Source organism: Notolabrus celidotus, chromosome 16 (assembly GCF_009762535.1).
Source record: "Notolabrus celidotus isolate fNotCel1 chromosome 16, fNotCel1.pri, whole genome shotgun sequence".
Taxonomy (NCBI): domain Eukaryota; kingdom Metazoa; phylum Chordata; class Actinopteri; order Labriformes; family Labridae; genus Notolabrus; species Notolabrus celidotus.
Window position 1 is genome coordinate 26,475,877 of NC_048287.1, and position 26,906 is coordinate 26,502,782.

At 39.1% G+C, this 26,906-nt stretch overlaps 1 long non-coding RNA gene and 1 other non-coding gene across 4 annotated transcripts; both read right to left on the reverse strand.

Moving 5' to 3' along the window:
- Positions 1-8,889: 8,889 nt before the first annotated feature.
- Positions 8,890-26,381, reverse strand: LOC117828001. 3 transcript variants are annotated; one of them, XR_004634312.1, is made up of 4 exons: positions 26,146-26,381; positions 25,822-25,972; positions 19,879-20,031; positions 8,894-9,439 (listed from the first exon to the last, which is right to left on the reverse strand). It is a non-coding gene; the product is annotated as an uncharacterized LOC117828001 (long non-coding RNA). The 3 variants fall into 3 exon arrangements; XR_004634311.1 differs by having other exon boundaries at positions 8,890-9,439; positions 25,822-26,379; XR_004634313.1 differs by lacking the exon at positions 8,894-9,439 and adding an exon at positions 9,894-10,032 and having other exon boundaries at positions 25,822-26,381.
- LOC117828573 lies at positions 14,747-14,896 on the reverse strand. The gene has a single exon (XR_004634436.1). It is a non-coding gene; the product is annotated as a 5.8S ribosomal RNA (ribosomal RNA).
- Positions 26,382-26,906: the final 525 nt, after the last annotated feature.

Below are 26,906 nucleotides of genomic sequence, written 5' to 3' on the forward strand. Positions count from 1 at the left end.
TCCCTGCACAGATTAGAGATTAACCAGCCTGCAGGATTATGAACGTGTTTCACAGAGTTGTATTTGTTTTGGCATGACAAGACGTAATGCTTTGAAACTGGAACAGCAAGATGCTCTGTGTTGTCGCAACAGGTTTGAAATATGGAAATAAAAACACTATGCAATTCTGAACCCTTCAAATCCGAACGTCACAATGCTTCAAGTTAAGTCTGCTTTGTTTTGGTTTACAAAAACTCCTATAGGAAATAGGTGGCTTAATGCTCCCATATGATCACCACTGGGTCTCTTAATTTGTACATCTGCTATTTTGTGCAGAGCAGACACTGTACTGTACAAAGTGTATTATTCAGTGGTTTCATTTGCTGAAAACACATGGCAGCTGCAACTTAAAAGATGTTTTTAAAAGTGAGCTGAAAGTGAGTAGAATGGTCCTCAGAGTTGAGTGGAACTGCAGAGCTTGAGGATAACCTACAAACTCTGATCTCTTTCTTATTCCTCTATAAACTTATTGTTCATAAGAGTTTATTGGGAAAAGAGGGCTGAAATGACAGCAAAGCCAAAGGTCAGGAAATACATCAGCAGGTTTCAGGGTAACTCAGGGTAACATTTTTCTACAAGGTTGAACATTTTAAGTTCCCTTACATGACATCATACAAGTGACTGGAAAGAAAAGGAGAGTTCTGTTATTTTTTCCACGCCTTCTGTTCAAGAGTGAGAGGCTGTGTGTTTGATCGATGATGTCAGTGCTGGCATTAGGAGTGAATGTAACCACTCTGTGGAAATAGGGCGTGAATTGAAATCGAGCCAAGTTCAAAACCTGCTCATAATATTTCCAAACGCCTGGTATAATGGGAATATACAATAGCTTGTGACTAGTTCACACTAGATTTCTCATTACTGGTCATCTTTGAGGACAAAAGGTGTGTAGTCTTTTTCATTATATGCAATTCAACAACTACAAGGTCTCTGCTGTTTGACATCATGACCCAAGAAACTACAGGCCAGACTTTTGCTAATAGTAAGCACATGGAAGTTCGACTGTTTGTTCAGCAGCAGCAGTTTCAAGGTGCTGGTATATCTCTCCCTGCCACTGCTGAGTTAGCTGTTTGAGGCTGTCACCCACTTTGTAAATGTTTGAATTGTTTTAGAGATGTTGAACATTGACTTTGCATTTATAACATGTTTTGAGTTTGCTTATCATATCTTAAAAGGCAAATATATCAGCAGCACGAAGCAATACCACACTGTGGCTTCACTGTTTACTGATCGCAGTTTGCTTTCAAGTCTTATTCAAACTTATTTAATTCCTTGTCACCCCTGGCAGGAGAGTTTCAATTGGCTTACTCAGCGCAATTTCAACACTTAATCTATTTCCAATTTTATACATATCAGGAGAAAAGAGAGATTTGCCTCATGTTGATACGCTCAAAGTACCTGCAGTATTTAAACACTTAAAGCTCCTGTGAAATAGCTGACTTTAAACTAGTGCCTCTATATAACCTACAAAAATAAATGAGACCATTAGCGACAACATTAGTTATTTTTATTGAGTTATTTTAAATGTTTATAATCACTACCAGGGGGTAGGTGTCAGATGAGTTCGCTCTAGAAAGTACTTTTCTATAATTTCCACAGCAATTCAAACACCATAGCATGAGTTTTTTTCATCGGGTAAACAATCTATGAATGAACGCGACAAGAACATAGACTGTAAATAAAAATGGACAGCGTTGCTCCGCCTCTTCCCGTTGTACGGTTCTGAAGCCAAAAAAAACCTGCCCCAGGGCGCAGCCATTGCGCAGCCAGAGCCTGCGAAGCCACAGAATTTCTGTGGTTGCCACGGTAATTTCTGTGTCGGCACGGTAACGAGCTCTGCCCTACACTGTAGCATCAGAAGATCCTATGGAGTTTCCATCTACGGCAGCTGTCAATCAAAGCAAACCCAGAAGTAAACCCACGTTTTTTAAACTCTAATAACTAACGAAAAAGAAACTTTTCAGAAAAAAGAGGCCTTGAACACAAAACAGTCAAATACTAACTACATATTACCACAGCATACGGATGTGAGAAACAATTGTACCACGTGTATTTATTTTTTAAAGTGTGACTGCAGCCCCATTCAAATGAATGGGGGCGATGGAGTTTTTGACCTATACTGCAGCCAGCCACCAGGGGGCAGACGCTTTGCTGGAAGCTTCACTTCCAGCCGAGCGAGATGCACCCCTGGACAAGATCAGCAAGGATAAGTAACACAGCTGTGTCCACATGGGGGCACCAAAATCCACACAAACAAAAAGTCCCTCTCAGGAGCTTTAATGTCCTCTTCATTAGAAACACAATCTGGGATGTTCTGAAACAACAAATGTTGTAGTCCTAGTGACCTAAATTTACATTCTGATTACCTGACCAGTCAACAGGTAAGAGAACACTCAGAAACCAGTCAAAATTGAGGACAGTTTATCCAACACAGCTAAACCAGGGATCACAGAGTCTACGGGCAAATTATGTCAAATCGGTTCGCAGAGTGTGGCTAACAATAGCAGATTTAGCACCACCAACCACATGCGTGTGCTGGTTACGACTTGCTCCGGTTGAGTAGTTCTATGCCAGTTTAACCAGACACAGCCTGCATACAACTTTATCTCCATGCTTGATCAAAATACTAACCAACCGTGCCACGCTATGAGGCGTCAGCTGTCAACTGTGATCGTTTACATCCATATAGTAGAATATTATAGCATAACGACAATATCCACTAACTGGACCTACAGCCCCGGCCAGCAGCAGGGTGCTGCGATATAGCTGAGACACAATATATGACCAGCATTGTTGACCTACAATCGTAAAACTTAATTTAACCAACTAGTCATTCTGGTGCTGCCTAGCAAAGGTGATGTTTAATTGTGAAGGCGACTTAACGCGCATCCCTATTTGATAGAATTCAGACAGCCCTAACTTATTCAGTCAGAGGGTTCATTTTGGCGACATGTCACGGATGTGTTAATTTAAGTATTTATTTATTGTTAACACAGGTTGAGGCAGTGTCCTCCTTGCATTGCATTTTGAGGAGTCTCTCTAATTTTGTTCCTGCCTGCATTTACATGCTGGAGCCAAACATCAGAAACACCTCTGAATAAATGCCACAATCAAATATCACTCCACCACAAATTATAGCTTCAGTGCTGAAACATGCAACTCAGTTATCACCAACACTGCAAATTCAGTTGCATTTAACTTGGACTCCATATTGCATAACGGGGATGGAGTATAACTTTTTCTAATACTAGCAATTAAACAAAGGAAAGGCCAGATTTTCTTTAGTGAATTTTACCAAATTCAACTGTTTTAGTGACATTGATTTACTGAAATAGGTGAAACTTTTATTTCTTGGGGAATGCATAATGACTTTGACATGCATTTCACTAATTCACCTGTCTGAATGAGTTATGTGTCTTCTAACTATACCTCAAACTGAGCCAAGAATCTGTCTGAATGACAGCCAGATGTCATGGTTGACAACTCAAAGTGTGCTACCTGTGCGACCTGACAGAAAAGACACTATGGATCAGCTTTGACGACTCTGCAGATTTCTGATATGCTGTACATACAACACTCCCATTATGGCTCATTGCATCATATCTATATAACTCAGGTCTTTATCATAGCTTTGCATTCTTGACACAAGCCCAGCAATAAAAGGAACAGGAATGAATGAGGCGCTACAGTATCATTTGATGTTGCATAATAGTTTCTGTAGCTGTGAAAAACCTAGGGTTCTCATGTGTCAACAGCCTGGGGATTCAGACAAAATGTTCAGGCTTGTTGAAACACAGAACAGTGACATAGAGGCCCACTTTTACTAAAACTTTATATCAGCAGCTGAGGTCAAAGTTAATCCTTGAGGAATGTTTGCTTTCCCTTTTTATCAGAGGGTTGTTGGCTGCAGAGCCAGATACACAGTTTTCTTCACTTTTGGCTTTTCCAGCACTATTTGAGTCTCACTTGGACAAATTGAATAAATGTTTACTTTAGATAGAAAAAAAAGCCTTTAAGAAAATAACTTGCTTTATTTAATAGAGACTGGCCCTTTTCTTTACAACATGGACACAAATAAAAGAAGATGATTCAGTTGAGTTAAATGACTAATCTTTGAAAACAAATCTGCCCTCACCTGAAGTTTCTGGAAAGTCCTGCTCTAGTTCCTCTTAGCAGTCTGTCTCAGTCGGCATGGGAGACATTTGGAGTCTGAGGTGCTCCAAACATCTCAGCAGTAATCCTCTGTGCTCACTGGTCAAATATACAGCAGGTCCAGCAGTTAAGCTCCTCCCTCTTCTGCACAGGAACAGCCTCCTCTCCTCTGCCTGTGAGGGAGCAACGGCCAGTGAACTTTCTGCGCTGAACTCAGGATACCAGAAATTCCTGCAGACTTCCTCAGAGTGTGTCCATTGTGCTGTTAAACAATGAAGGCATGCAATTTGAACCTTTCTTACTGTACTATAGGTGAGCAGACTTAAAAACAACCAGGTGACTGATTGGTGTTAAATAATATAGGTCTTAAAGATTATTCTAGTCAAACAAAGTGGTCTTAAACCCCTTTGTGTTTTATTGATGAGCAGTAAATGATTTTTGATTTAACAATGTACTTACAGAAAGTGAGCAGCGACACAGATACTTATCTTCCTTATCTCACAAGCCAGGTTTTAACAAGAAGAGCCGGATGCTCAGATAACTCGTCTTTGTGTGTGAACTTTCCCTCAGGTTTGGCAGGTTTTCAGATCTGAATCGCAGCGACTCCAAATGTTTGTGGGAGGGGGGAATCTGTGTCCCCATTCACTTCCAAAAGAACCAATTGCGAAACAAGAAAACATATGTTACAAGCCCCAGAAACCAGACGCAAAGACATTAGTCACAAAATAATACAATAATAATAATGACGTCTTACATTGCTCAATAACCTATTTGCACTGGAAAATAATTATGAGACATTTTGTTCTCCAGGTGAATCTACAACAGGTGTTCAGAGCTTAATAAAACAAATGTCAGGGAGGAGTAAAATCTGATTCTCTGCAGGTCCAGATATGCTCATAAAAATACTGGGCTCTGTCCCTTTAAGAATTTACTGTAGTTACAGCTTCAGCTATATAAACTTAATGTTATCTGGCGTGACTCATGCTTTTTTAGCAATATAACTATACAAAAAAAATGAATGAATAACTCCAAAAAATTAAACTCACTGACATAAATGAGTCATTCCTAAAGATATAACATGTGATCTTAATGGAACAAAATGTTGAAATAATAAAAATAAAGAAAATAAACATTTCTTCTTAACTATCAGAACAACCAGACATATTCATACTAATAATCTTCAATGAAATAGCAGACAATTATCACGACTTTTCGATTAAAAATACTTTGATCCAAGCCACAAATCATGACAAGTGATAAAACAGATCTTTTAAGCCGTTAAGTGTCAACCAAATGATTCATTTATTCTCTCTGGGGGAGAACGTGATGATTAAACAATTTGATAGTTGCTCAAGACACCCCAGCCAATCTGTACCTGTGCCAAACTGTCTTTTACAACCTGCCATCTTACTCTTATCATCCCAAGTTATTTTTCTCAGGAGGCTGCCAGTAAAGCAGGGTGTGTTCACCAAAAGGTTAGAAGAGAATTGAGGACTGGTGAAAATGACAACAAATGATAGGTTTGATTTCTTGCGAAGACAGTTTACACTTCTGCATTCCTTTGATGAGGCACCATACATTCTTAAGCGGTCCCACTTTGGTTTCCTTAACGCTTGATTAGAAAAATGAAGAGCAGAAACTTGGAAATCCCATATCTGTTGTTTTTATTGATGTAACTTTTGTGATTTATTGAACAAATGTCAACCAAAGCAAGTCAGACTGAATCATCAGATGTATTGGAAATGCTACGAGTCCATTGTAGTGTACGGTGTGTCATATTGAGCATTATTTGGCTATGATTGAATCTTCATGTGCCAACTTGCAGTTGTATCATTGTCAAGACACACACAACATTTGGGGTCATAGTCAATCAGGTATTTCTATAAAGCACCACATCAAAAATTGTCTCAGGAAGGATCCAACACCATGGCTATGCTCTTTTCAACATGTGGCAACAACAGGTAAGAACAACATGTTTTTACAGGCAGAAACCCTGAGCAGAGCCAGACTCGTTGTGAGCAACCATCTGAATCTAAAGTGGGACACAGAAGAGTCCGAAAAGAACAGTCAGCAAGACAGAGATACATACACATTGCTGCCATAGGTGGCCTGCTGCTATGGACGTGCCAGTGGCTACAGCTACTACTATCTGTCTCACTTCTATCATCTCATTCTCTCTTCATCTCCTTTATCGCTCTTTGCAACCCAAACACAGACTCAGCAGATGACAATCTAACATGAGTCTGGTTCTGCTCAAGGTTTCTGCCTGTTAAAGGAAGTTTGTCCTTGCTGCTGTAACTTGCTAAATGCTGCAAAGTGCTCTGCTCATGGTGGATTAAGATGAGATCAGACTGAGTCCTGTCTGTAAGATGGGACTGGATCTTATCCTTTCTTAATGTTGGGTCTTTGTTAATAATAGAACATAGAGTATGGTCCAGACCTGCACTATTTCTAAAAGCGTCTTGAGATAACTTTTGTTGTGATTTGGGGCTATATAAATGAAGATTGATTGATTGATCAATGATCACAGGCGCGCTCATTAGTATGTCGATAAGGTGAAGTTCAGTTGCTTCACTTAAGCCAGTATAATTTGGAATATAAAAGCAGCACAATGAAGTGCAACTGATCATAAAGTCAACACAGTTTCAGTCTTTTTTTGTTACATAAACGTCTTAAAATGCAGAAAGCCCCGAAATTAGGACACACTTTTAATTTAACCAGCAGGCATTGATGCACCCAGCAACAAATAAATATGACCAGGCAAGCCCAGCAGAACTCTTAAAAATGACCTTTAAGAAGCACACCTAGAGAGACATGTTCTCACAGGTGTTCACTGTGAGTAAGGAGAAGGAGCTCCACTTCTCTCACAGTGTGATGATAGAACAATCTGCAGTTCTGACAATACAATACAGATTGATTGATTGATTGATGATTGATTCATTGACTGGTTGATTGATTGATTAATTGATTGATTGATTAATTGACTGGTTGATTGATTGATTGATTGATTGATTGATTGATTGATTGATTGATTGATTGATTGATTGATTGATTGACTGGTTGATTGATTGATTGATTGATTGATTGATTGATTGATTGATTGACTGATTGATTGATTGATTGATTGATTGATTGATTGATTGATTGATTGATTGATTGATTGATTGATTGATTGATTGATTGATTGATTGATTGATACACATGGCATTAACCAAGAACAACACTTACAAAAAACTTAGGGCCCGTGTCCATTGATGGCATCATTTGTGCTGGCAGAGACTATTTTCTGTACAAAATTAAGGCAGTTCAGCGTTTTCAGCACTCGTGGCAGTGAAATTAATTAGCCTTGTACTTTCAAGGGTACAATTTTCAGGCCTGAACTGCTTCTAACACCAGAACGCGATTCTTTCCCTTTTTTTTTTTAAACAAATAGTAAGCAGACAGAACTTTTCGAAACAACTTAATTATCAGGGAAGCAGGAATGTTGTGAGACAACTTTCATACCCAGAAACAGAAAGCCAAAGAAGTGCTCTGAAATTTAGGTCATGGGCACTGCTGGCAAAAATGTTGTTAGTGGACACAGGCCCTCATGGTTAGAATGCTAATGATAGTATAAATATGTGTTGTATTAGCATTACTATCACAGTCGTTGGTATCAGGACAAGTACAAAACCTATACTTTATAACCCTGCTTTCTTTTTGTATTTCTAAGAGCAAAGCAATGACTTTGGACTGCCTGTTATACTATATTGTATAATCTTTACATTATGACTTTCTTAAATAAGTAATTAATAGACCACTTATTACTACTATCTTTCACACCAGCTTTTGATGATGAGTTCAAACATGCAGGGTTTCTTTTTAGTCCTATTTTTCTCTGTTGCCTTTTCCCAGGAAATCTTCTCTGGAGCATTTTACTGATAAGCATCAGGCCTAAACCGCATCTCAAGAGGATGAGTTGGACATTTTCAGACATGTTTTTTTTTTCTCTTATCCAGTAATCCCTCTCTTTACCCTTTTTGACACACATCCTTTGGAACAATGAATTTCTTCAGAACTCGTTCAGTTCAAACAAACAAAACACTCAGGCTGTTATTTCCACGCTACAGTATTTACTTAAGTGATTGCTTTAACAGGAGCCTGAAGAAATCAAATGTTTCAGCCATGATCAACACAAGCTTTGCATACATAACTGTGCTGTTATGTGATACTACTTGACATTTTGTACCATACAACTACAAACCTGCACAAGCCTTTTAGTGAAATTAAGTTTGGCAAAGAGACACACACAAATACCTTTCATTTTCACAATTGACACACCAAACTTCCCGCATGCTAACACTAAATCACAGGCCAGGGCAGATATTTGATCTGTTATGTGTTTGTCACAAGCTAATAAGCAGAATGTCAACCCCAGGCGTAAAGACATTAGCAGGATGATGGACTTCTTTTAACCCTCAGGGTCATTACAAATGTTTGTTGAACATGAACATGTTTGTTAAACCCTTGCATGTTAGCAACACACAAGGGCTTAAGTCTGCCTTGAAGCCAGATAACATCCTCATTGAGTTCCCAGCCTTGTGCAGGAGGCAATAACCCTGGTGCCACTGGTAAATTAGAGTTTCATCCAAGCTAAACTACCGGACAAGGCTTTGGGGTTCCCACTTTGGATACTGGAACAAGATAAGACATCCTCCACAGTATGTTGACCTTTTCAGGACTTTCAGAGTTGTGCACATTCTGTTCAACAAAAGCATCGACCACCTGCTTTCAGGGGCTTTTGGTAACTTTTTACTGTCTGGAATCTTTGCAGTGTGTGAGTGTTTGTGTGTGATCTGGAGGCCAATGGTTGCAGGGGGGCTGTTCTCCTCCCACCCAATCCCCAAATCAAACCAGTACTCACTCTGCAGGATTCTTCAGACTTCTTACAGCGAAAGCCAGAGGCGGGTGGGGGTGGGGGCCTGTGCTGGCTAACCTTTGCAAGTTTCCGAAAACACCCTCTGTAACTTTCTGCAGTGATTCTGCAGGTGTGTAGACGGGAAGAGCCCTCAGGTCAGCCCACAGGGAGAGAGTAACATGCTGATACCAGAAAGATGCATGGTGTTTGTTTCTTTTTACTGATTAAAATGATCACAAAGTGCTCTTGTTTGTGTTGTAATTTTTTTTGAACTATCACAATACATCAACTTTACAGAGACTTCAGATCAAATTCTTCAGGAAATGAGACACGCCTTTGGACACACCTCCATGTCTGCAAGAAAAAAAGATTTAGAAAGTAATGTCATCAGAGAGAAACAGCAATATGAAAGGTTTTCTTGACATCATGAGCTCTATAATCTAAAGATTATGACTTTAATCCATGGCACAAAATGAAAAATGGATATTTGGCAAAATGGGATTGCATCTAAATACCTCTTTGTTTACTGTGTCCATATCTTTTTATTTCACTGATCTGGCTCTAAAACACCAGCCTGAATTTGTGCCTTGTAAATAAAGTGGAAACACACAAGAAACAGGAGTATTTTGAAAGAAATACCAAGTGAAAAGTCACTCCTTTCTTGCCAGATTTCTCAACATAACCCTGGTAGTATATCTTTCATCGCCCACTTATGAGCAAATGATCTCTTCATCTGCTACGCCCCCCCCCCCCCCCCCCCCCCCTCTTTGTTGAACCTCCTGCAGGATATTGCTCACTTTGTTCCAAGTCTGCCCTCAAACTCCTGCACCGAGCCAGGAATGTTTTTTAATACTGTTTCCATTGTACACTACAGTTAGCACCACACCCGGCTCTCACTGCTCACAGAGCCCCTGAATACCTCTCCTCATTAATATCTGTCCACCAATCTAAAAAGAGAAACACAAAACAAATAGCCAAGATTAAAAGTGTTTTGTTCACATCATTTATAATCACAAAGGCCCCATTGAAAAAATACTTTACCTTCCAAGCCCTCAAACCTGACTGTTATATAATCCTTATCCGGATTGTAACTTTAATCCTAAAACCAAAACTCAACCTTTGAACGAGTGACAACTGGTGCAATCAATCAATCAACCAATATCTATTTATACAGCGCCAAATACAAACAAATGTTATCTGAAGACTCTTGTACTCTATGTTAAATTATTAACAAAGACCCAACAAGACAGGATAAGATCCAACTGTATCTATCATTAACAAGAGACTAGTGATATTATCTTCTTTTTCACTTGAATTGCCTTTTATTGCTTTTGATAACTCTTATCTTTTTGATTTCCTTCTTAATTCTTCTTTCTTTCAGCCATTTTTATTCATATTTGCATTTAACTTTGGCTTGACTACATATGGTCTGTCTTGCTGTGTCCTACCGTGTTGTTTGGGCTTCTTTTGTTTCACCTAATGAGCATCCTGTTGCTTGTTTTTGAAGCATTTTGTATAGTCTTGTTTTTAAAAGTGCTCAGGAAATAAAGTTTACTCAATACATGAGATGAATATTTGAACGGACACGGGTTCAGAAATCCACCTTTAACCCTCCTGTTATGTTGCGGGTCAAATTGACCCATTTTAAAGTTTAAAAATTGTTAAAAGTATTATTTCGCATTTTTAATGTCACTGTGGATGAAAGGCTTGTGGTATTCAGAGGTTCCTTAAGTAATATATGCCTTCCAAACCAGTTAAATACAGCATACAAATCTGGGCGTGTGACAGAAGAGGTGTCTCGTGTTAATTTATCAACTACATTTCATAAAAACAAAAAAAATCATAATGTAAAATAAAATAAACAAAAATCTAAGTCATGTAAAACTATTGTATTTATATTTAGGGCTTGTCAATGTACATTAAAAAAAGTTTTAAGGTGAATTTCATAAAAAATGAGTGAGTTATCCTCATTGAACCATGATCTGTGAGGATTAAAAAACACCATTGCACTAAATATTGATTTAAATTGTTAATAATGGAGTTAATGTTGAGATTTTTTTAAAGTTTATTGGGATTTTTTTGTCCACTGTCCTGTCCACTATCAAAAAATCTAGTAGCTTCTGTCCTTCACTCAGTTTGTTGTTACAGTTAATATTTAGCTTCTGTCTGAGGGGCTTTGCCGGACTGATCCTTAGAAACACTCATTAGCCGTTGAGTGTTTGTTTGTTCATTCAAGACTTTAATCAGGGCACCGTGTCTTCAAACAACATGTGGTTTTGTCTGCATACCAGGAGCACACTGGACAGGTTTTTATCAGCGTGTTATCTCAGGTGCGCCCATCCGCCTCTTCACACATCATCAGAGCGAGAACAAAAGTCCTGACAGCTCTCCTACCGGCCGAGCACACTGACACACAGCTGTTTGTTCTCACTGCAGAACAACATGTCAGAAGAGCTCAGTGGAAGGAACAGTTACTGTAAAGCTAATAGTTATCATTTATTATATCTACATTCATCGTACTTAACATTCATTGAAGTGATTCCAGCCCGAGGAGAGCATTCAGCTGAAAACAGTGCAAAGAATTGGTGACAGGAGAACAGTTTTCAAGGTTTTGGTTTCAGACTGTTATATAAACAGGTTAGCTGTGAAAATCATGATCCCGTCTTTTGCCAATTTCTAAAGTTTACCCAGAAGATAATAAACTTTTAACTTTCAAATTAATCTCTTTCTGCTTTTTTTGTTATTGAGTTGCTTTTGTTTCCTTTAATTTATTACTTTTACATTTTTAGCTATATTCCCTTGTATCTACATTAACTGCTTTGAACAGGTTTTAGATTTACTTGTCTCTTTTCCTGCCCCTATTTTTTATCATCTTTCTTCCTCCTCCTTGCTTTATTTTAATCTTTTTCCTCTTGGGTTAACTTTATATTGACCGTCATAACAGTGTCTAGCTAGGGTTTTATTCTGTCACCTTTATGATATCTATCAATCAATCAATCAATCAATCAATCAATCAATCAATCAATCAATCAATCAATCAATCAATCAATCAATCAATCAACTAATCAATCAATCAATCAACCAATCAGTCAGTCAATCAATCAATCAATCAATCAATCAATCAATCAATCAATCAATCAATCAATCAATCAATCAATTAACCAATCTGTATTGTATTGTATTGTATTGTCAGAACTGCAGCTTGTTCTATCATCACACTGTGAGAGAAGTGGAGCTCCTTCTCCTTACTCACAGTGAACACCTGTGAGAACATGTTTCTCTAGGTGTGCTTCTTAAAGGTCATTTTTAAGAGTTCTGCTGGGCTTGCCAGGTCATATTTATTTGTTGCTGGGTGCATCAATGCCTGCTGGTTAAATTAAAAGTGTGTCCTAATTTCGTGGCTTTCTGCATTTTAAGACGTTTATGTAACAAAAAAAGACTAACACTGTGTTGACTTTATGATCAATTGTACTTCATTGTGCTGCTTTTATATTCCAAATTATACTGGCTTAAGTGAAGCAACTGAACTTCACCTTATCGACATACGAATGAGCACGCCTGTGATCATTGATTAATCAATCAATCTTTATTTATATAGCCCCAAATCACAACAAAAGTTATCTCAAGACGCTTTTAGAAATAGTGCAGGTCTGGACCATACTCTATGTTCTATTATTAACAAAGACCCAACATTAAGAAAGGATAAGATCCAGTCCCATCTTACAGACAGGACTCAGTCTGATCTCATCTTAATCCACCATGAGCAGAGCACTTTGCAGCATTTAGCAAGTTACAGCAGCAAGGACAAACTTCCTATAACAGGCAGAAACCTTGAGCAGAACCAGACTCATGTTAGATTGTCATCTGCTGAGTCTGTGTTTGGGTTGCTCACAACGAGTCTGGCTCTGCTCAGGGTTTCTGCCTGTAAAAACATGTTGTCCTTACCTGTTGTTGCCACATGTTGAAAAGAGCATAGCCATGGTGTTGGATCCCTCATGAGACAATCAATCAATCAATCAATCAATCAATCAATCAATCAATCAATCAATCAATCAATCAATCAATCAATCAATCAATCAATCAATCAATCAATCAATCAATCAATCTTTATTTTATATGGCACCCAATCAGAACAAACGTTATCTTACAGACATGACTCAGTCTGATCCTAATCTGCCATGAGTATTCCACCTCCCAGTATTTGGCAAGTTAAAGCAGCAAGGACAAACTTCCTTTAACAGGCAGAAACCTCCAGCAGGACCAGACTCATGTTAGACAGCCATCTGCCTTGACTGAGTTGGGGTTGGAAAGAGGGATAGAGGAGAATAGCAAAGAGAGAGAGATGATATCCTGTTGTATGTTTGTAGAGCACTTTTTAAACTATTGTTTGTGAAGGTGCTAAATAAGTAAAGTTATTTTTTGTAGTTTTGTTGCTTTAAAAGTAGATAAAAACATAAATGGGTGGTGTTTATTTATAAAGCACTTTCTCAACTCTTCTGTCCACTCAAAGCACTTTTACATTATGTCACGTTCACCCGTTCACACCACACTGTAAGCAGATGCTGCTATGTAAAGCATCCGTCAGTACCACTAACTTATCCCATTCACACACAGATGGCACAGCCACCAGGGGCAGTTTGGGGTTAATTGTCTTGCCCGGAAGGTTTGGGGCATGGGATCAGACCTCCAACCCTCCAACTGAGAGACTCTACCACTGAGCCACAGCCGCTCCGAGATGGATGTAAATATCAAACTGAGGATATTGAAGTTGATGTGTTAACATTAAAGGAATAGTTCAACATTTGTGCAAAGTTCCAGCAGTTACACAATAAGCTTTCTATCACCCTCATGCATAAGAGCTCCATCCACATGTTATCTAACTCTCTGTGAGAGAGCAGAGGTATGCCACAGGATGTCAGACTATTTACTCAAGTCAAAGAGGAAATACAGACCTGATAAGAAATCACTTGCTTTGTATAATTCTACAATTAACACTGAAGTATCAGCAGAGGAGGGGATTCCTCAAAAACAAATGTACTCAGCTAAACTATGCCTCTTCTTCAGAGCTTTATATTCCTGATGCTTAAAGCTTATGTGAGCAGTTTTTATCTTGTTATGAAACAGACTTAATCAACAAGGATGCCTCTGTATAAACTACAAACGCACACACACTATCAAAGATAACAACAACTATTTGATGCCTTTCGTCGCTGCCGCCAAGCAAATAACAGCACGCTTGGCCTAACAGCTTCTGTTTATGTTTTCACCGAGGAGACTCACACGGAGATATATGTTTGCTTGTTTAATGAAAGCAGGATGACTTTTTTTTATAGTCCAAAACACTGCTTTCACATGTACTGGATAAGATCAGAAAAGGAAATGACACACACCACTTTGTCCAAAGGCATGGCCAAAATAGAAATGTCCTCATCACAGGAGCTTTAATTAGAATTAAAGGTACAGTGTGTGGTAGCAGCTTTTAGCAGAACATGCTCGGTAGAAATGGAATATAATATTCACAATTATGTTTAAATTAAGTGTATAATCACCTGAATATAAACATTGTTTTGTTTTGTAACTTAAAATGAGCCATTTATATCGACGTAATGAGCAAAACTCGAACCCGAACGTGCCTTTTTTTCCCGAGGTCTGCGCTGAGGGGGACGAAGGCTGCCACCGCGAGGAGGAACCCGGGGCCGCAAGGTGCGTTCGAAGTGTCGATGATCAATGTGTCCTGCAAATCACATTAGTTCTCACAGCTAGCTGCGTTCTTCATCGACGCACGAGCCGAGTGATCCACCGCTAAGAGTTGTCATCTTAGTTTTTTCGAGTTTGATTCAATCTGGGCCAGGGTCTTCAGACAGACTTTTGGTTTGAGTTTGAGTTAATGAGCCCCTACAGAAGAGTCCGCCATCTTGCAACGCCATGTTTCTAGAGTAGCACAGACATAGGCGTTTCTGTATATACTGAGTGGCTGCATGAAAAGAATCAGTTGGAAGATGAGAGCGGTTGTTATGCACAAAATAATTTGTATCGTTAAGACATTTTTAATGGTCAAAACTTAACAAATGGAGGATCACACAAGCTTGTTGTCCTTGAAGGCCACCGTCACTTCACCGACAGGAGGGGTAAGTAAGGGAGCGTTTCAGTCTAGAATCTGACTGCTAGATATCTCCAAATATTCCCATCTCTACACACTGCACCTTTAAAATATTTGTCTCTCTTTGCTGGAGGAAAGCATGAACTCTTAATTGCATAGTAAAATATGCAGAATACTCAACATTAACGCACATACATCAGTTCTATTGATGAAGAACAAATCTCGATTGCAACCAGTATCACATCTCAAGGCCTTTTGATCATGTTGGGACAATGGGAAGTGATTTTGCTGTTCTAAAAAACATTTCCCGTTTCTCCAAAATCATAGACTCGTGTAAATGCCAAAGAAGCGCCACACAATGGGAGATGTGTTTTCTTTGGTTAAAGGAAAGGTTAAAGGTTACTGCTCAGCTCCAATCTGCACAGATGAAATGTTCAAACCAAGCAAGAAACCTTGGTGTAGTCTTAGACTCAGACCTTAATTTCAGCAGCCACATTAAGACAATTACAAAGTCAGCCTACTATCACCTTAAGAATATATCAAGGATTAAAGGACTTATGTCTCAGCAGGATGCAGAAAAACTCGTCCATGCATTTATCTTTAGCAGACTAGACTACTGTAACGGGGTCTTTACAGGACTCCCTAAAAAGTCCATCAGACGGCTGCAGCTCATACAGAATGCTGCTGCTCGAGTCCTAACAAGGACCAAAAAAGTAGACCACATCACTCCAGTTTTTAGATCTCTACACTGGCTTCCTGTCTGTCAGAGACTAGACTTTAACATCTTGCTGATGGTTTATAAAGCACTGAATGTTTTAGGCCCAAAATACATTGCTAATCTGCTGCTACTTTATGAACCATCTGGACTTCTGAGGTCATCAGGTACTGGTCTGCTTTCAGTCCCTAGAGTCAGAACGAAACATGGTGAAGCAGCGTTTAGTCATTATGCACCACATATCTTGAACACACTCCCTGAAAGCTGTAGGTCTGCTCCAACTCTCACCTCTTTTAAATCAAAGACTAAGACCTTTTTATTTGCCTCTGCCATCCTATCTTAGCTTATTTTAACTTGCTTTAATTTAAAATTTTAATGTAATTTTTAATATATTTCTAATTTTCCTTTTCTTTTCTGTTTTATTATATTTGTCATTTTAATTGTGTTCTATTAGGCTTGTCTGAATGTCTCCAATGCTTTTAATGTTTTAATGTAAAGCACATTGAGCTGCCCTCATGTATGAAATGCGTGAAATGCGTTATACAAATAAAGCTGCCTTGCCTTGCCTTCCCTTGCCTTGCCTTGCCTTCTTTCTTTGGCAAACGGACCCCTTATTGTTCCAAAGAAATCCCACAACACTTATCACTTCTGTGTAAGAAGCTGCCCGCCGAAACACTTTTATTATCCAGCAGTTGTTCAGAGGCCTTGCATGCTGCAGTGTTTCTCCTGGATCAGCTGAGCCAATATGGCAGGCTTAATAAGACTATGCATCTGAAATGCATTCAGGCTTGCTACTTGGTCGCTTAAAGGTGACATATCATGCAAAATGGACTTTTTAATGGTTCCCTACCTGAAATATGTGTCCCTGGCATGCCTACAAACCCCCCGAGAATGAAAAATATCCGGTCTGTCACGGAGTCAGAGCTCGGAGCTTGTTCAGCCTATAGACTGTATAAAATACAACTCAACCCCTCTTCGGTTTTTCATTACCTGCACAAATGTGTGCTAACAAGGAGCTTAGGAGGGAGGCATGCTAGTTGTAGGCTGTCTTAATAAACACAAAGGTCGGTTTTACTCCCCACGTCTGCAGATTTGAAGATCTAGTGGATGATTTTTATTTGTCATGGAAAAGTGCTAGCGCTAATTAGCATAGCCACATAGCTACATGTTCATAGCTGTAGCTGTAGCTGTGTACCAAGACACACGTCGACATACTGACAAATAAAACAACAAGAAAAACTAAATCTGTGACCAATCCTTCAGAAAGGTCCTGCTGCCTTTCTGGTAGAGGTCGGTTTTACTCCCCACGTCTGCAGATTTGAAGATCTAGTGGATGATTTTTATTTATCATGGATAAGTGCTAGCGCTAGTTAGCATAGCCACATAGCTACATGTTCGTAACTGTGAACCAAGACACACGTCGACATACTGATAAATAAAACAACAAGAAACACTAAATCTGTGACCAATCCTTCAGAATCAGAAGGTTGAAGTAACGTGATCTCTGAGCAGCCGTGTATATTCAGCCAACATGTAAACATTAGATCAACGTGTTGGAGAGCCGAGGCACATCCACTTCCTGAGGGGGCGTGGTCAGAGAGAAAACAGAGTGTTCTGAGGAGGACTGAAGAAGAGGGCTTTTCAGGCATGCCAAAATCTGATTTCAAAGTGTTTTTTTGAGCATAAACTTTAAAGACATGTTTTCGGGACCTCTTAGACCAATATATCTTGATGAAAAAAGCGTGATATGTCACCTTTAAGAGGGAGAGAACACTGGATACACATGAAGTCCAACTGGGGCACCATATCAGATTAATCCATAAAAATACAGAAGATCATTTTCAGTGGAACATTTCCTTGTAATTTGAGGATTATTGTCTCATTAATTCAGAAAAAGTGAAGTGATTTCAGCGCACTGTCATACTAGCTTATTCAAGCATAATAAATTCAGACACCTGGGGAAACGCTTCTTTTAGGTTCCTCTGAGTTGCTGCCGTAGACGGCCTGCTGCTGTGGACATGCCAGGCTCCAGCTGCTACAACTACTACTATCCATCTCACCACTATCATCTTTCTCTCTTCATCTACCTCTATCCCTCTTTTCAACACCAACTCGGTCTCAGCAGATGTGTGTCTAACATGAGTCTGGTTCTGCTCAAGGTTTCTGCCTGTTAAAGGAAGTTTGTCCATGTCACTGTAACTTGCTAAATGCTGCAAAGTGCTCTGCTCATGGTGGATTAAGATGAGATCAGACTGAGTCCTGTCTGTGAGATGGGACTGGATCTTATCCTGTCTTGATGTTGGGTCTTTGTTTGGCGCTAAATAAAGATTGATTTATTTAATGATTGATTCTTGATCTTCATTGAAATCGTCTTGAGATTGTGGTTCATGCGGCGTTCAAATAAAGAAAAGTTGTTTCAAACTACAGTTTAATGAAACATCTTTTAGAATGACATGTCTGAAAAGCAAAACTGAAAACCTTTTCATCATTTCAAAACTTATCTTGTGTTTTCTACATTTTTGGCCAATGGAGCTGCAGATTGTGCAAAAAAGTAATAATTAAATGATTGTGTTTGTGTCAGCAGATTCTCTCATATCTTCCTGTAATCCTGAAACCACAGTCTTATACATGCAAGAAAATAATATGACACTTGGGTGGACTTCTCAAGAGTAAGATCTTATGACAGCATTTCACTTCTGCACTGGTTAAAAGAGCCAAGCCCTGTACTTTCTTTTTTCTTTGGCTCACAAACAAACTTTGCACAAACAGTATCATTAAATCTTGGCCATGGGGCAAGGAGGCTGTGTGAATGAACTTTGGTTTAGCTTTTGGGTGAATCACCACACTAATGCCAAAACTGCAGATTGTTCTATCATCACACTGTGAGAGAAGTGGAGCTCCTTCCCCTTACTCACAGTGAACACCTGTGAGAGCATGTTTCTCTAGGTGTGCTTCTTAAAGGTCATTTTTAAGAGTTCTGCCGAGCTTGCCAGTTCATATTTCTTTGTTGCTGGGTACATTGATGCCTGCTGGTTAAATTAAAAGTGCGTCCTAACTATTGGGCTCATTTTAAGACGTTTATGTAACAAAAAAAGTAACACTGTGTTGACTTCGTGATCAGTTGCACTACATTGTGCTGCTTTTATATTCAATATTATACTGGCTTAATTGAAGCAACTAAACCTTCCCTTATCGGCATACGAATAAGCGAGCCCATGATCATTGATCAATCAATCAATCTTCATTTATACAGCCCCAAATCACAACAAATGTTATCTCACGCTTTACAAACAGAGCCGGCGAGCCTGTACTCTATGTTCTATTATTAACTATTCTTATCTATTCTATTCTTATTATTAATTATTGTTCTATTTATCAATTAAGATAAGATCCAGTCCCATCTTACAGACAGGACTCAGTCTGATCTCATCTTAATCCACCATAAGCAGAGCACTTTGCAGCATTTAGCAAGTTACAGTGGCAAGGACAAACTTCCTTTAACAGGCAGAAACCTTGAGCAGGACCAGACTCATGTTAAACAGCCATCTGCTGAGACCGAATTGAGGTTTGAAAGAGGGATAGAGGAGGTGAAGAGATAGAAATGACGACACCTCAGGCTTCTCAGAGCAGAAGCTGAACTATGAGAGATTGTACAGTACTCTTTCTGGGGTGCTGGTTTTGCCTAGGGGTTAAAGTGTGCACCCCAGAGGCTTCAGTCCTTGCTGTGGTGGTTACTGGTTTAACTTCCAGCCACGACCCTTTTGCTGCATGTCTTCCCCAGCTCTCTATTCCCCACAATGTCTGTCTCTCTTCAGCTCTCCTATCCAATAAAGACTAAATGACCTAAACAATAACTTGGAAAAACAAAAAATAATCAAGTACAAATTTGCTACCATTCTATTTTACTTGAGAATTGTACATTTCTACTAACTCATAACTACTAATTTTACATTTGCCATGTGTCATTCTCTTAATCACCTGATGACGTATCCTCCCAATTAGATAGTCTGTTTAAGCGGTCTCTGCCTCTGCTTTGCCAACACCACTGCTGGGCTTCAACTTTCAGCTCCAACAACTCCCAAGCATCCATCTGCAGGCCGTCTCTGCTGAAATGCCAGTGGATGACTCTATCTGAAAAGAAAAAAGGACAATCAGAACACTTGTAATCCTGCACTATTGGCAGGCCTCCCTGCATTCACAGTTAAACCTCTGCAAATGATCCAGAATGCAGCAGCACGTCTGGTCTTCAACCAGCCTAAGACAGCTCATGTCACTCCCCTGCTCATTTCGCTACACTGGCTTCCAGTTGCAGCTCACATCAGATACAAAACTCTAATCATGACTTACAAAGCAGTCACAAAAACCGCTCCAGTTTACCTGGAACCCCTCATCCAGGTCTACTGCCCTTCTCGCCCGCTACGCTCAGCCTCTGAAAAGCGCCTAGTGCTTCCAGCACACAAGGCCTCAAAATCACTAGCTGGACTCTTCTCTTCTGTTGTCCCTAAATGGTGGAATGAATTGGCCAACTCCATTTGATCTGCAGAGTCCCTCTCTACTTTCAAAAGACAGCTAAAGACCCAGCTCTTTAGGAAACACTATGCACTTAGCTAGACTGTTCTCCACTGTTGTCCCCAGTGGCAGATCATGTCCTCCAGCTACAATTGACTTGCACTGTCCTGCTCTAATCTGGGAATCTGTGTTCAGCTCTTGAGTGACCCAGCACTTGGTACTTTGGTCATTATTGTGATGATGTTAATTGTTGATGATGATAATGGAAGGTCTTACATTGTTTGGTTGCTTCATTGTAGATGTTCCTTATTTTGAATAAATAAATAAATAAATAATAATAATAATTCCTTACTTACTTTTGTGCATTGCCTTTACACTGCTTGGCAGTACCTGCACCCAAATTGACTTGAAGCACTTTGTTACTCTTACTGATCTTGTTTCCTCTTGTCTAGATCTTTGCTTGTGTTGTTCTTGTTCTCGTATGTACGTCGCTTTGGATAAAAGTGTCTGCTAAATGACATGTTAACATTGTAACATTGTAACTAACAAACTCAGGGATTTAGCACAGATTAAAGAGGAGACACATTATCCCCCCTCTTCACATAATCACATCAAACCTGTAGTTATTTTATTATCAAGGTAACAATTATTATTGTTATGGAAAGGAAAAGTAAGTTTTGGGCATTAAAAAATAAAGAACCTGAAAGTTCAAAGTCGTTTGCCGTAGCTGACTCAACCTCTGCAGGAGTGAGAATTTCTGCAAAATATTTTGTGTCATAAAAGAAGCGTCTGCTGTCACTTAACTCAGAAACACTTCCTTCTAAGCTGCTTATCTGTTCACAGTTACTGGGTTTTATCACCTCTGAGGAAAGTTATGAGCTTCCTGAGAACTGCTCACATAATTCAGCCAATTATGAGGCATGTGTCTTTTTAATTATGGACAGTGTTTTACAGTATCTGGCAGTGTGGATGAAAACAACCCGAGCTCACTGGCTTTTGATGGCATGCTGTGTTGCACTTTTACAGCCTTGATAACTGTGGACTGTATTTTATGACTGTAATCTGTGTAACTTCACAAATGATAAAGCGGATCGCCCGAGACAATAGATGCTTTTTAATTTCAGAAACATATTAAGATTGAAATCTCTTATTTCCAGAGTATCAGACCTCTCTGCTTTTATTTTTATAAGAAACATATTCCAAAGTTTTTCACTTGACGTCTTGACAGAATGGGTGCAGCCAAAAATATGTTGGAGGTGGTTGAAATCCGTTCCAGTTCAAATGTGAATTTCATGCATTTTCCATTGTTTGTGTTGCTTTTTCAATACGGAATAAAGATTTCTTCAGACCTTGACAGTGATTTGAAACCCACCCAGAAACTGCTGACTTTGCTGTCTTTTCATTCACATAATGAAGTTTAAACAGCCACTGAGAAAAACTGACAGTTATCCATCAACAGCACTCACTGAAGGTCTGAGCTGCTGATTCTTTCAACAAAGAGGAACCTACAGTGCTGTGTGATGTTATCAATGCTGAACTCGGGAGCTCTTTCTGCAGATCTACAGTCGTACAAACACGACTCTCTGCATGTTAAGTGAAGTTTGTGCTGATTGATATGAGATGTTTTCTTTGTCCTCTGAGAGTTAGCCTTTGTTTTTTCTTCAACCTTTTCATCTTGAGAGTAGAGACACTTTCTCAAAAAATGTGTGAGCGATATGGAAGAATTCTGCCGCCCACATGCAAACTGTATTTTACCCAAACTTCAAAAGTATGAATCTGGATCAAAGGCAGCTGTGTCTACTCTGACCTGAGTCTGTATCTTATTTTATCACACAGCTAAGAGTGAAAGTTTGGACACAAAAAAGGTTGAAAGTATTTTATTTTCACTTCTACTCTCTAACATAAGAATGAAAGTTAATACCTCACATTTTATAGAGATGAGTGGAAAGATGTTTAAACTGCTGCTTTTCTGAAATAACGTAAAGCACCAGTGTGCAATAGCTTTTATTTAGATGTCTGCATTACTCAAAACACACAAACTAAATTTAAAGATATTCATACTTTCCAGATTACATTTCTTCATGGTTATGGTAATCTTCTGCTTTGGTTTTTGTTTTGTTTTGATAGTTTTTGTTTGTCTAACGCCTCCTTGAAGTTGATATTCCCACCTGATGAAGTTGATATTCCCACCTGATGACACAACTGTCTCAGCTCGGATCTCATCCTGCCTTGCTGACATTTCTAAATGGATGAGGGAACACCACCTACAGCTCAACCTGTCCAAGACTGAGCTTATTATCATTCCAGCCAGTCCCACTATGGACCCACAGATCAATATCCAGTTTGGATCTCAAAAACCTCATGCCCACTAAGTCTGCCCGAAATTTGGGTGTCATGATCGATGACCAGCTAACCTTCAAGGTTCATGTTGCCTCGATTGCTCGGTCCTGGCGTTTTTCCCTCTATAACATCAAGAGGATTAGACCCTACCTGACAGAACACGCAACACAGCTTCTGGTTCAGGCTCTTGTAATGTCACGCATTGACTACTGCAACTCTCTACTGGCAGGCCTCCCAGCATTCACAGTTAAACCTCTGCAAATGATCCAGAACGCAGCAGCACGTCTGGTCTTCAACCAGCCTAAGACAGCTCATGTCACTCCCCTGCTCATCTCACTACACTGGCTTCCAGTTGCAGCTCGCATCAGATACAAAACTCTAATCATGACTTAAAAAGCAGTAACCAAAACCGCTCCAGTTTACCTGGAACCCCTCATCCAGGTCTACTGCCCTTCTCGCCCGCTACGCTCAGCCTCTGAAAAGCGCCTAGTGCTTCCAGCACATAAGGCCTCAAAATCACTAGCTGGACTCTTCTCTTCTGTTGCCCCTAAATGGTGGAATGAATTGGCCAACTTCATTCGATCTGTAGAGTCCCTCTCTACTTTCAAAAGACAGCTAAAGACCCAGCTCTTTAGGAAGCACTATGCACTTAGCTAGACTGTTCTCCACTGTTGTCCCCAGTGGCAGATCATGTCCTCCAGCTACGATTGACTTGCACTGTCCTGCTCTACTCTGGGAATCTGTGTTCAGGTCTTGAGTGACCCAGCACTTGGTACTTTGGTCATTATTGTGGTGATGTTAATTGTTGATGAAGATAATGGAAGGTCTTAAATTGGTTGGTTGCTTCATTGTAGATGTTCCTTATTTCGGGAAAAAAAAAAAAAAAAAAAATCCTTACTTACTTTTTTGTATTGCCTTTACACTGCTTGGCAGTACCTGCACCCAAATTGACTTGAAGCACTTTGTTACTCTTACTGATCTTGTTTCCTCTTGTCTAGATCTTTGCTTGTGTTGTTCTTGTTCTCGTATGTACGTCGCTTTGGATAAAAGTGTCTGCTAAATGACATTGTAACATTGGAACATTGTATTTTTTTAAGGGAATTTCATCATCAACTGTTATGGTGATTTGTGTGTGTAACTTTGAAAAAAATTTCCCTCAGGACTAGCTTTAAAAAATGATTCTATCCTCAGGCTTTTCATAATGTGCAATTGAATATTTAGTTCAGACTTTCTGGCAAATTACTTCTAAAAAATAAAATGAGAAATCAAATTCTTATTAGTCACACCATAATAGTGTCATACCTGTCGCTGTGGAATAAACTAGGATCAATACTCTTTGTAAATAAACATATAAATATACAATGTATATTTTTTATTATTTAACTATCACCTACTGTACTCTTTTAATGTAAAACTACCTCTGCACTACTCACCACTGCATTATTATCATATTATTTTTTAGCCTGTACATATTAGTCATGCCTATTTGTTATTCTTTTTGTGTTTATAGTTGATGTTATTATTATTTTTATTTGTATGCCTTATTCTTACGCCTTTGTGCAAAGAGAGCACAGTTTACCAAAGTCAAATTCCTTGTGTGTTCAAGCATACCTGGCCAATAAAACTGATTCTGATTCTGTGCTTTATGTTCAGTGCTAATTTCTCAATTTTAGCATGCTTGAGCTAAACAAGGACAATGGCCATCATGACATTGTACCTGACTGATAACAGCCTGTTAGTTTTGTGAAGTGCACATATTAGCATAACATTGGCATTAGCTCATAAGTGTTTTTATGATATAGAGATGGAAGCCATAAAATAAATAAAACCACAGTCTTCGAAAGGGTGGAAAGCTCTTCCTTCTGTTCCTATGCTTTTACATGTGTTGTCTGCTCATCTGTCTCTTTTGGTCTTTTAGAAGGGGATTTCCCAAGGTGGGGGTTGGGACCCCCTGGGGGGGGTCTCGAGACACTAATGGGGGGTCGTGAGATGTCTTTTTAGAATTGTATTCTAATATTTAAGTAATCTAAAATTGCATATTTCACGCTTTATTGTAAAAATATTGACAAAAATAGTAATTAACAATCTTACAATTAAATTTTTTTTTCATTAGTGTTCTGCCTTTCTTTGTTGCCAGATGACTCTTCAGGTTCCACTGCAAAAACTCAAAATCTTACCAAGTGAAATTGTCTAATTTTTGGTCAAAATGTCTTATCCCACTTTATTTAAGATACATTGGAATTGAATTGAATTTAAAGTCTTTATTGTCATTGTACATAGTACAAATGAGATTTGGGAGAGCAGCTCCTTTAAAGTGCACACACAATTAATATAACAACACAAGAGGTAAATGTTGTTGCACAAAGAAAACAAAGACAAGACAAAAAGGGTAAGACAAGATATCAATGCAGGGTGGTTGAATTAATAAATAAATCAAAATAAATAAATAAATAAATAGAATTACTTAATAAGTAACATTTAAGCAATATAGAGGGACTTTTTTTAAGACCTCTTAAATATCTTGTTAAGTCATACAATCTTTAAATGATCTTGTTTTGAGTTGTAATTCAGAAGAAACAAGGTTTATTTTACATTTCATACATTTTTCAAGCTGAGATCTTATTTGTAGAAGACGGATAATCTTGATTTAATACTTAGACTAAGTTTTTTATCTTGTTTTTCGAGGGGCATTTTTTTCCAGTGTAGGGTTAGAGTTAGGGTTAGTGAACAGTTAATTAACAAAAGCATCATTAGCAGCAGGCTAGTTCATAACAGCACAGGAAACACAGCCACATGTGCATGAAGGTAGGCTAATTTTCTGCAATCCAGCTAAATGAAGGATGAAGCAACATTTAATCACTTCGAGGGACATTGGGAGCGCAAGTCTTTAGAACCTATATTTTAGGGGTCATGGGCTGAAAAGTTTGGGAACCCCTGTTCTAGACTGAAGGTGTTGATCGTGGGGACAGTAATAAGCACACATCATTGGGGGATTAAAACGGACGAACAATGTAGAGGGATACTGGGAAGAGACACAAAACATGACAGGGAAGGGAACATGACACTCCTCACCTTTTGGTCGCTGCACTTTGTGAACTCCTGAAAGTTGCTGATGTCACCATGGATGTGTCTGATGAAAATCCCACCAGCATGGAGAGAAATGAAGGGAGCGGTGTTGCACTGTTCACCTACTCCTGGAATTTCTTCCCGAAGTTCCGACACTCTGGTGACAAATATCAGTGACCAACAACGAAGCCAGCACAGGGGGGCTGTGATGAGCTCATCTGCTTTGAAACTATTTTTTTTTTAATAATTTGAGGTATTAAAATAGTTTAATCAATTCAAAGAACTACTACAACAATGCCAAATGTTCTCAACAGCAATTGCAAATAGTACCTTCAAATTGTAACTTTAATCCAGTGATAATAAAACTTGTGGCCTGGACCTCTTTAAACCAAGGGTTCAAAAGGGAAACTGAATTAAAATCACACAAACTACAACTGTAGATGTTTCTAGTTGTTATTTATTAGTGTTTTGTGCTTGTATCTAATGCGGACAGTGATTATGGTTTCTACAGCTGTGTTTGTATTTACTGTTACCTCTCCGGTGTGACAAGTAGAGGGCTTGTAGGAACTCTGAATGTGCCTGCGCCCCCTAGTGGACATTATGACAAAATGAAAATCTTCATTGGCATCAGTCTGAGAGTGAATGGTCTGAATTCACAAGGCAAACTTATATTTTGATTTTTTTTGGCAGAATTGACCCATTGACTACAGACCAATCAAGAACTTAAATCTGTACATTCTGTTACCATGCAGATTAGTCAGACCCTTTTTTTCTTGTGGGAAAGTTTTGTTCCAATAGTCAGTGTGTTACAGAATCACAGCTAATGGACTGAAGCAGCTGTAGACACTTTGGGGCTCTTAGCTAGACTGGGATCAGGCAGATTTTATTCGAAATTCTCCTTTGTACAACATAAAGCATAAACCATCTTTGTAAATTAGATATAGCTCAGGGTTGCCAACTTTGGGTGTCTGGCTGGAGTGACATTTTTATGACATGGATATATAATCACATGTACTTTCACTTAATCCAAGGGGTCTCAAAGTGTGGGTCGAGACCTGCTGGGGGGTCATGAGGCACAAATGGGGAGTCGT